Consider the following 12,650-nt stretch of genomic DNA (forward strand, 5'->3'; position numbering starts at 1 on the left):
AAGAGGCGGTGGCGCGAGGTGCCGACGAGGCGCGCGGAGAGACGGGCCCGGCGCGGCCCGGTTTGGCCCCGGGGCGGGCCGGATCTGGGCCCCGGGTGGCCGGCGCGGTGGGAGGAGAGAGAGGATGACGTGGCGACGGCGGATTCGTCGGGGACGGCGGCGCGGACATGTCCGGCGCGGGAATTTTTGTCCGGCAGCACGAGAGGAGCGGAACTAGGGTTTCATCCGCGGTACAAAATCATATAGTCTGGCTATGCTCCATCTTCACCACACAAAGTATTCAAATCATGCACAACCCCGATGACAAGCCAAGCAATTGTTTCATACTCTAACTTTTTCAAAACTTTTTCAATCTTCACGCAATACATGAGCGTGAGCCATGGATATAGCACTATAGGTGGAATAGAATGGTGGTTGTGGAGAAGACAAAAAGGAGGGGAAGATAGTCTCACATCAACTAGGCGTATCAACGGGCTATGGAGATGCCCATCAATAGATATCAATGTGAGTGAGTAGGGATTGCCATGCAACGGATGCACTAGAGCTATAAATGTATGAAAGCTCAACAAAAAAACTAGTGGGTGTGCATCCAACTTGCTTGCTCACGAAGACCTGGGGCAATTTGAGGAAGCCCATTATTGCAATATACAAGCCAAGTTCTATAATGTAAAATTCCCACTAGTATACGAAAGTGACAACATATGAGACTCTATATGAAGAACATGGTGCTACTTTGAAGCACAATATATGAGACTTGCTATATCATGATGCTACTTTGAAGCACAAGTATGGTAAAAGAATAGTAGCATTGCCCCTTTTTATTTATTTTCTTTTTTGGGACTTCTTTTTTTTCTTTGGCCTTTCTCTTTTTTTATTGGGACAATGCTCTATTGAATGATGATCATCACACTTTTATTTATTTACAACTCAATGATTACAACTCGATTCTAAAACAAAATATGACTCTATATGGATGCCTCTGGCGATGTACCGGGATATGCAATGAATCAAGAGTGACAAGTATGAAGAATTATGAACGGTGGCTTTGCCACGAATACTATGTCAACTACATGATCATGCTAAGCAATATGAAAATGATGAATGTGTCATGATGAACTAGATGGTGGAAAGTTGCATGGTAATATATCTCGGAATGGCTATGGAAATGTCATAATAGGTAGGTATGGTGGCTGTTTTGAGGAAGGTATATGGTAGCTGTATGATACCGGCGAAAGGTGTGCGGTATTAGAGAGGCTAGCAAAGGTGGAAGGGTGAGAGTGCGTATAATCCATGGACTCAACATTAGTCATAAAAAACTCATATACTTATTGCAAAAATCTAGAAGTTATCAAAGCAAAGTATTACGTGCATGCTCCTAGGGGGATAGATTGGTAGGAAAAGACCATCGCTCATCCCCGACCGCCACTCATAAGGAATACAATCAATAAATAAATCATGCTCCGACTTCGTTACATAACGGTTCACCATACGTGCATGCTACGGGAATCACAAACCTTAACACAAGTAGTCTTTAAACTCACAACTAGTCAACTAGCATGATTTTAATATTATCACCTCCATATCTCAAAACAATTATCATGCTTCAATCTTTTCTTAGTATTCAACACACTCAAAAGAAAGTTTCACAAATCTTGGATACCAAGCATATTATTATTAAGCAAATTACCATGCTATTAAGAGACTCTCAAAATAATTTAAGTGAAGCATGAGAGATCAATAGTTTCTTTAAAACAAATCCACCACCGTGCTCTAAAAGATCTAAGTGAAGCACATAGAGCAAAATTATAACACTCAAAAGATATAAGTGAAGCACATAGAGCAGAACTATCTAGCTCAAAAGATATAAGTGAAGCACATAGAGTATTCTATCAAATTTTAATTCATATATGACTCTCTCAAAAGGTTTGTACAGCAAGGATGATTGTGGCATACTAAGACACAAATAATACAAGACGCTCCAAGCAAAACACATATCATGTTGGTGAATAAAAATATAGCTCCAAGTAAATTACCGATGGAAGTGGACGAAAGAGGGGATGCCTTCCGGGCATCCCAAGCTTTGAATTTTTGGTGTCCTTGGATTATCTTGGGGGTGCCATGGGCATCCTCAAGATTAGGCTCTTGCCACTCCTTGTTCCATGATCCATCAAAAGAATTCACCCAAAACTTGAAAACTTCACAACACAAAACTCAAAATAGAAAACTCGTGAGCTCCATTAGCGAAAGAAAACAAAAGACCACTTCAAGGTACTGTATTTAACTCATTCTTTATTTATATTGGTGTTAAACCTACTGTATTCCAACTTCTCTATGGATTATAAACTATTTTACTAGCCATAGATTCATCAAAATAAGCAAACAACACACGAAAAACAGAATCTGTCAAAAACAGAACAGTCTGTAGTAATCTGTAGCTAGCGCAAGATATGGAACCCCAAAAATTCTAAAATAAATTTCTGGACGTGAGGAATTTATCTATTAATCATCTGAAAAAAGAATTAACTAAATAACACTCTTCAAATAAAAATGACAGCAGTTCTCATGAGCGCTAAAGTTTCTGTTTTTTACAGCAAGTTCAACAAGACTTTCCCCAAGTCTTCCCCAAGTCTTCCCAACGGTTCTACTTGGCATAAACACTAATTAACACAAAAAACACAACCAAAACAGAGGCTAAATAATTTATTTATTACTAAGCAGGAGCAAAAAGCAAGGAATAAAAATAAAATTGGGTTGCCTCGCAACAAGCGCTATCGTTTAACGCCCCTAGCTAGGCATAAAAGCGAGGATAGATCTAGGTATTGCCATAATAGTAAGATAGATTATTGAAACTCATTTCATATTCTCTATGTTCGGCAGCAAGCTTTCTTTGAGGCAAGCAAAAGTAATCAAAAGGACTAAATTTAACGGGACAAAAGTCCCCAAAATCAACCTTGGTAAGTATAGGTTCCTCCTTTGGTCCTTCGTAATGCACAACCAATTCATCATTATAAGCATTATTTTGACAGAACTTTGTAAGCCTATATTCAAGAGAATATCCTAGCTCATTATTTCGAATAGCCAAATCAACATTAAGTTCAGAAATTCTATCAACTAAAACATTGGTAGGAACCCTTCTTCTAAGATTTTCATTGAAAGTAACATAATCTAGAGATTGAAAACGCATTATTTCTTCTTGATCAAAGAGGATAGTTTCTATGGGAGGACGGCAAGCGTCCACCCTATAATGCGCAAAGATTTCTTTGGCCTCTCTTATTATGAATCTAAACTCATGCGCCAAAAAGATAGTAGCAGCACGCTTAACAGAAGAATGCTCAATATTAGAAAATTCCAGAAAAATCCTTTGTATGGAAGGATGCATGTGCATGAATTGTCTTTCAAGTTCAATTATAAGCATGGCAATAGCGTCCGCAAGACTACTAGTTCTATGAAGGATAGAACTACCCATAGAAGGTAAAGCACCGGCACAAGTAAAGAAATCTTGAATAACTCCTTTTCCAATAATATTACCACTACCAACACGGAACTTTTTTGTATGAAAGATGGTAGGTTCTTTAGTAGGAGCATCAGAATTTTCCATGATATTGCTATCGTCCATATTGGCGATAACTTCCCCAATTTCAGACATAACGACAAGCGAGCAAACAAGCACATGAGCAAACAAGAGGCAAGTAGAGAGGGAGGATAGAGAGAGAGAGGGTGAATAAAACGGCAAGGGTGAATTGGGGGGAGAGGAAAACGAGAGGCAAATGGCAAATAATGTAACACGAGAGATAGGGATTGTGATGGGTACTTGGTATGTTGACTTTTTGCATAGACTCCCCGGCAACGGCGCCAGAAATCCTTCTTGCTATGTCTTGAGCTTGCGTTGGTTTTCCCCGAAGAGGAAGGGATGATGCAGCAGAGTAGCGTAAGTATTTCCCTCAGTTTTTGAGAACCAAGGTATCAATCCAGTAGGAGCCCACGCTCAAGTCCCTCGTACCTGCACAAAGTGATAGCTACTCGCAACCAACGCGAGTAGGGGTTGTCAATCCCTTCACGGTCACTTACGAGAGTGAGATCTGATAGATATAATATTTTTGGTATTTTTGGTATAAAGATGCAAAGTAAAAAGTAAAAGCAAAGTAAAAAAGCAAAGCAAGATTAAAGTGATGGAGATTGATATGATGAGAATAGACCCAGGGGCCATAGGTTTCACTAGTGGCTTCTCTAAAGAGCATAAGTATTCTACGGTGGGTGAACAAATTACTGTTGAGCAATTGATAGAATTGAGCATAGTTATGAGAATATCTAGGCATGATCATGTATATAGGCATCACGTCCGTGACAAGTAGATCGAAACGATTCTGCATCTACTACTATTACTCCACTCATCGACCGCTACCCAGCATGCATCTAGAGTATTAAGTTAAAAACAGAGTAACGCCTTAAGCAAGATGACATGATGTAGAGAGATAAATTCATGCAATATGAAATAAACCCCATCTTGTTATCCTCGATGGCAACGATACAATACGTGTCTTGCTGCCCCTTCTGTCACTGGGTAAGGACACCGCAAGATCGAACCCAAAGCTAAGCACTTCTCCCATGGCAAGAACTACCAATCTAGTTGGCCAAACCAAACGGATAATTCGAAGAGACTTGCAAAGATAACCAATCATACATAAAAGAATTCAGAGAAGATTCAAATATTATTCATAGATAGACTTGATCATAAACCCACAATTCATCGGTCTCAACAAACACACCGCAAAAAGAGGATTACATCGAATAGATCTCCACAAGAGAGGGGGAGAACTTTGTATTGAGATTCAAAGAGAGAGAAGAAGCCATCTAGCTACTAACTATGGACCCAAAGGTCTGAGGTAAACTACTAACATTTCATCGGAGGGGCTAGGATGATGTAGAAGCCCTCTGTGATGACGACCCTCTTCCGGCGGAGCTCCGGAACAGGCCCTAAGATGGGATCTCGTGGATACAGAAAGTTGCGGCGGTGGAATTAGGTTTTTGGCTCCTGTTCTGATCGTTTGGGGGTACGTGTGTATATATAGGAGGAAGAAGCACGCCGGAGGAGCAACGAGGGGCCCATGAGGCAGGGGGCATGCCCTAGGGGGGGCGCCCCCCACCCTCGTGACCGCCTCTTTTGTTCCTTGGAGCAGGGTCCAAGTCTCCTGGATCACGTTCGGTGAGAAAATCACGTTCCCGAAGATTTTATTCCGTTTGGACTCCGTTTGATATTCCGTTTATCTGAAACACTGAAATAGGCAAAAAAACAGCAATTCTGGGCTAGGCCTCCGGTTAATAGGTTAGTCCCAAAAATAATATAAAAGTGGAAAATAAATCCCGATATAGTCCAAAACAGTACATAATATAGCATGGAGCAATCAAAAATTATAGATACGTTGGAGACGTATCAGCGGTCTACCGGTAGTGAACCAAGGCCACTTGAAAAATATCGGTCCAATCCGAGAATGTTCAACACCCGCACACCAAAAGAGGCAAAAGAAGGCGCCGGATGACATAGTAGTGTCGGATTGAGAAACGGACAACGGGAAAAATGCTCGGATGCATGAGATGAACAAGTATGGAAATGAGATGCACATGATGACATAATATGAGATGCATGACACGCAAACAAATGACAAGGCAACAACAGCGAATAACTGGAAGACACCTGGCACATCGGTGTCGGGGCGTTACAACACTCCACCACTACGAAAGGATCTCGTCCCGAGATCTAGAATGGCACCGGAGAGAAGCGGGAGAGGAAGAGAAGAGGTAAAACTAAGTTGCTTCTTTGACAAACGAGTGAAACCAAAGAACCTTGAAAGGTTGAACAACTTGAAAGAAAGAATACAATGGAGATGATCGAAGTTGAAAACACTTTGTTAGGAAAGAGGAACAAGGAAGAACAAATTCGGACAGCACTCCGGTTGAAAAGAGATGCAAGACTTGATAAGATGAAAGAACTTGAGCAGAGGACATAATACTCCTGTTAAATGGATACGTAAAGGAAAGAAAATGATCTTGACAAAACATGATGGGTTGAATAGAGCAACATCACAATGCCTCCTGAAGAAATGAGAGGATGGAATGGAATGAACGGGGGAGAAAACAAGATCTTGGTAGAGCACGCTTACAACAAATGCTAGAACGGAGTTGTTGGAAAACCAACGATAAAAAGAATAAGCTTGATATGGTCTTATGGAATACATCTCAAATTATGAGGTGACAACCTGCCACTCACGGGAAAAAGAATTGGATTGATATGAACAAGGAGACGAGAAGCTTATTTCACCAGGAGGATAAATGAAGAACTTGTGTCATTTATAAGCACCATAAATAGCAACAATCCTTAGGAGAATCTTTAGGTGAAATATAACCCAAGATAACTCCAATGAAGAGACTGATGGGTTTAAATATCTCATTCTTGTGAATGAAGAATGATATATTACCACCTCAAAAGATAATTAAGGGAGAACAATTGCACTCCGGATTGCAAGATGAAGAAAACTTGAGCTCCTCTTAAAAGAATCTTGATGAGTACTTCGAGAAGGAATTAAATCCTTGGTGAACCATCATGTAGAGCCTCCATGAAGAACTCCGCTAATAAAAGAATGATCAAAAGAAGTGAAGGATGAAGAGAATAAGATCGAACCCTTGCAATGGTTAGATGAAGCTTCGCGATGAGATAAAGCAGAAAACCTGGAACTCCGGAAAAGAAAGATGACCAAATGAAATCAAGAATTTTGATGAACCTCCGGGATAAGGAATTGAATTTACTCGATGAAACAAGAATAAGAATTACATTATGCTTACCCTTCACCAATTTAAATTGATGACAAGCAACAGATTTGGCATACTACTTATTCTCGCAGAAAGGATTAAGAGAGATATAGCGCAAACTTGAGAAGGTCTTCAACGAACCACCGGTAGGATTTGGAAAGAACAAAAGAATTGATATGAAAACGAAGGAAGAAGAATCTTGAATAGCCACCTTAAGAATTGAAAATGAAAGTGGCAAAGGCACAAATCACCGGAAAGAATTGGAAAACGAATGACGATACTTGAGGGGATTTAGATACAAGTGAACGAAGAGATCGTGAACTGATTAGATAATACTTGAATGATGCACCGGTAAGATTTAGAGAACGAGAGCTAAAAGCTGAGAATGAATAAACCTGAGATGATGGGCTGTGGAGAATCGAACTGCAAAGACTCCTGAATTGCTCCAGAAGGATGAAAAGAATTCTCACAATTGAAAACAATTATGAGAGGATGGCAATAAGCTAGAACAATGAATATTCGAGAGAATGGACAAGATTGAAGAGAAACTCTTCTTCGGTCTTCAAATCCGAGAATGACGACGAGAAACACCACCATGAATTGTTGAGATACTCCGGGAGAATGAATATTAGAAAGGTTGAACCGACGATGAAAAGAATTTGAAAACGATATTGGAGAAGGCAATTGACTGATGAAAATTCATTCTTACATCAAACTTTAAAAGATTCGAGAATAGCTCCGAGAAAATTTAGAAGAGTCAGGTAAGATCCTGGGAAAATACCTGTGGGTTAGGGCCCACTCAAAAGATACACCGTTGAACGATTACTTGAAAGGGAAATTGCACTGGTAAGAATTAAATGGCTTGAATGGGGTAACAACCTCGAAATAGGTTGAACGGAACTTGAATGACAAGACGAGCCTTCTGAGATATCTTCAGCATTCCCGAACAAATGAATAGCGAGAAATGAACAATTAAGAGGTGCACCGGCATGAGAAAGCATTTGGAACGACGAAAAAGATATGATCAACAAAGCTTGACTTGAATCCACCGGAGAAGAAAACGAGTGAAAAGTGGCGAACTTGAGGCTCCGTTAGTATCTTCCTGAGAATCACCGGATAAGAACATTGACGGAAAAGAATGGAGAGACTTCGTATCAATAAGATGGATACTTGATTAAGATATATGAGTCCTTGAAGAAACAAGGGTGGGAGGGCGGGAAACAAAGAAAATTTGGGGCGAATGAAACAAACACCGTTGAGAATACTTAGAGTTGGTCTTGCGGATGTTGAAAATGAACGGATCCACTTGAAGAGAGAACACGCCGGTTGAAAAAGAATTAACAAGACAAACTCGATGATCAAGAAGGATTAGTACTCCCATAGGAATATGAGAACACCACTTAGGAAAGGTATGGAATCAACATTTGACTTTGAAGCAACTCGAATACCACAACTCAAAACAAAAACAAGGGTTGGCTTGCAGAATAAGCCGGAACAAACATATGATAGAGATTCCGTCCGAAGTTTTCATGGTGGGGCCCACACGGGCTCAATCGTACAGCACCATCATGTACAAGGCAGTGCACATGACATACAAAGTGTCCCCGAGTCAGCATAGCCAAGGACTCTTTAAGACACAACGAGACCACTGTAAAACCAATCGTGGATGGGCAGACCACTAGACGTCGAAACCCAATTTCATGTCATGCATCTGTCGGAAAGATATCCTAAGAGCTACTTGAATTCCCACTTATAAACTCCCGAAACTTTCTGGTTATGCAATCAGGTGTTGGGGATATAGGGGAAGCATAATATCTCACCCAAAACTAGCAAATCCTACATCCAGTTGTATCTATCCTTCAACACATAACCAAGAAACCTTCAGAAATCATTTACCTCAACCTTCGAAAAGCATCCGTTATACGAGTTATGTCAATACTCCCGAACTCAAGCCCCAGTACTGGGTGGCGTCGAGGTTATCTCACCAAAAACTACATAAAAGAGATTCTCGATGTCGGCGAACTCAGGTATTCCAGAACTGCAATGATCAAATTGTGACGACAACACCTCGGAGCTCAACTCCCCGGGACACTGCCACAACCCCTAAATGTCAGGAGGCACCAACAACAATGTTCTCGTCACAAAACCATCGGAACGATTCCAAGATACCCGCGTGATCCTAAATTTTTTTAGTGAAATTTGAGGAGAGAAGAGTCAAAACTCTACGTCAGGAGGCCTCACCAGAGCGACGAAGGGACTGAGGAGTAAAAAGAATCCTACTCTCCGATATATATAATCCTATAAGACTCAAAACATTTTTCTAGACTCAACAACGCCAACGATTCGATCAAGCAGGGGGCTCCTAAGTCAGGGAAGGCTCTGATTACCAACTTGTAACACCCACGATGCGGCTATATCTCCCATGTGTCAAAGCACGACTTAGAGGCATAACCGCATTGTAGGCATGTTGCAAGAGGGGTAATCTTTACACATCCCATGTACAAAATAACAAAGGGATAAAGAGTTGGCTTACAATCGCCACTTCACACAATACATGAATATAGCATTACATCATCCAGATACAATCAAGGTCCGACTATGGAACCAAAATAAAAGAAGACTACCCCTAATGCAAAAGATCCCCGATCGCCCCGACTGGGCTCCACTACTGATCAACTGGAAACGAAACAACACAACACACACGATCTTCATCGAGCTCCTCCTTGAGCTCGGCTGCGTCGCCTGCATGGTATCATCGGCACCTACAACTGTTTGAAGTAATCTGTGAGTCACGGGGACTCAGCAATCTCACACCCTCGCGATCAAGCCTATTTAAGCTTATGGGTAGGAAAAGGTAGTGGGGTGGAGCTACAGCAAGCACTAGCATATATGGTGACTAACTTGCGCAAATGAGAGCGAGAAGAGAAGCAAAGCACGATCATGTACTAGAAGTGGTCAAGAAGTGATCCTGAAACTACTTACGTTCAAACATAACTCCAAAACCGTGTTCACTTCCTGGACTCCGCTAGAAAGAGACCATCACGGCTACACACACGGTTGATGCATTTTAATTAAGTTAAGTGTCAAGTTCTCTACAACCGGACATTAACAAATTCCCATCTGCCCATAACTGCGGGCACGACTTTCGAAAGTTCAAAACCCTGCAGGGGTGTCCCAACTTAGCCCATCACAAGCTCTCACGGTCAACGAAGGATATTCCTTCTCCCAGGACGACCCGATCAGACTTGGAATCCGGGTTACAAGACATTTCGACAATGGTAAAACAAGACCAGCAAAGCCGCCCGATGTGCCGACATCCTGATAGGAGCTGCGCATATCTCGTTCTCAGGGCAACACGATTGTCCAAGATTCTGGTAGGCCAGCCCAGAGTTGCCCCTGGTGGTCACCGGCTGCTGACAGGTTTGGACCAACACTTAGACAAGCACTGGCCCGGGAGGGATAAAAATAAAGATGACCCTTGAGTCTGCAGAACCCAAGGGAAAAAGGCTAGGTGGCAAATGGTAAAACCAAGGTTGGGGCTTGCTGGAGGAGTTTTATTCAAAGTGAACTGTCAAGGGGTTCCCATTATAACCCAACCGCGTAAGGAACGCAAAATCAAGGAACATAACACCGGAATGACGAAAACTAGGGCGGCAGGAGTGGAACAAAACACCAGGCATAAGGTCGAGCCTTCCACCTTTACCAAGTGTATAGATGCATTAATTAAAATAAGAGATATTGTGATATCCCAACATATCCATGTTCCAACAAGGAACAAACTTCATCTTCACCTGCAACTAGCAACGCTATAAGAGGGGCTGAGCAAAGCGGTAACATAGCCAAACAACGGTTTGCTAGGAGCCTAGGACAAGGTGGGTTAGAGGCTTGACATGGCAATATGGGAGGCATCATATAGCAAGTGGTAGGTATCGCGGCAAAGCAAAAGAGCGAGCAACTAGCAAGCAAAGATAGAAGTGATTTCGAGGGTATGGTCATCTTGCCTGCAAAGTTCTCCGAGAAGACGAAAGCTTGATCCTTGTAAACGTACTCAACGGGTTCCTCGAACACGAACTCGTCTCCCGGCTCTACCCAAGGTAAGAACACAAGCAAAGGAACCAACAATCAACCACGGTGCAATGCGCAAGCAACATAATGCAAAACATGGCATGATATGCGGGATGTGATATGCAATGCATATGCGAGCTCCGGAAGGAAAAGATTGAACCAGGCCTCAACTTGGCAATCCAAGAGTGCCGCTGGAAAGATGAGATGATTTCGGTCGAAATCGATATAAAGATCACCGGAATCGGATGCACAGTTTGGAAAAGGCAAGCAAAACAATAATGGCACGAATCTGCGATTAACAGCACGATGCCATCTAGAGTGCAACAACAAATTAAGCTACTGCACTCTAACATAGCAACAAAGCACATGGCAGTGAACTACTCAAGATGTTTGACAAAAGATGAACACCGAGCTACGACTAAATCACACAAGAGCATGTTCAAACAAGCATGGCAAAAGTGCAAAAGATAACAACATCTCAGACTTAGTGAAAATACTAACATGCCAGGAATTAATATCAGGAAGCAATGTTTAGAGCAAGATAACAACATGCTATAGGGTCATAACATAGCAAACAAAGGCATGGCATGAATCTACTCAAAGCATATAACAAAAGTCCATTACTGACCATAAGCCAAAAAGGATCAGAAGATATGATGGCACCCATGTAAACATAGCAAGTTTCGTTAACAGATTCAGACTTTGCAGAAAACTAGACATGGCATAAACAGAATTATGAAGGCATGTTTGCGAGCTCGATGCACTCACCACAAGGCATTGCGTGACAAACTAAGCATACACCCAGCAAGAAGGCATGATCAAGTAGCTAACCATGGCAAGAACAATCTCATAGCATGCATGGATCAACTACAACAATCTTGGCAAAATTGATTAACACGTAAACAATCTACCAGGAACATTTTATAGCAAATGTAGAGTAAGATTGAGTCATGCTAGGGTACTCCAAAATTGCAAACAAAGACATGGATGGATAGAACATAACAATGTCTCAAAATCATCCTTACTGGACATGCTCAAAAGAGGCATGGATTACTCTGTAGCAACATGAATACATGGCATAAAAATAACATCAGGGAAATGACTTAGAAGAATTCTAAGTCCCTGGAATCAGCAACATCACGACAGCTACTTTGCATGCTTGTGCCAGTCACCACATTGATCACAAAAATACATGGCATACACCCCTGTAAAGATGGCATGGCATAGCCCAAAACACATGTAGGGCTCATGCCCATATGCAGCACACAATAATCATGGCAAAAATGATAAATGCTCATAATATGATAAGAATCAGGAACTAACATTATGAAGCACTCTTGCATCAATAATTAGGGCATCAAGATGGATTCAAACAAGCATGGTGCAATGGAATGAAATGAAGAGGACATCCTGATGAACATTTTGATATCTCATGCACGCAAAACGGAGCAACGGTGATGAAGTTATGATGCGATGAACATGGCATAAAATCATCGCAGAAAAATGACTTAGAGGAAAAATCAACCTCTGGAAGAAGTCAACGCGGGATGGGGATATCCCGGGACGGGGTGGATCCGGTTCGCGAGACGGTGGCGTTTGGTTCGGATCCGGGTGGATCTGGCCGGGACGGGCTCCGGCGAGGAATTCCGGTGAGGGGTGGCCGGCGCGGCTGGCCGGAGTTGCCGGGGACGGCGCGGGACGGGCGGAGGAGGCCGGCAACGGGCGGCGCACGTCGCGGCGGCGCATGGCGGTGACGTTCTACGCGGGCGCGCGGGCGGCGA

The sequence above is a fragment of the Triticum dicoccoides genome, chromosome 2A (assembly GCF_002162155.2).
Source record: "Triticum dicoccoides isolate Atlit2015 ecotype Zavitan chromosome 2A, WEW_v2.0, whole genome shotgun sequence".
Classification (NCBI taxonomy): domain Eukaryota; kingdom Viridiplantae; phylum Streptophyta; class Magnoliopsida; order Poales; family Poaceae; genus Triticum; species Triticum dicoccoides.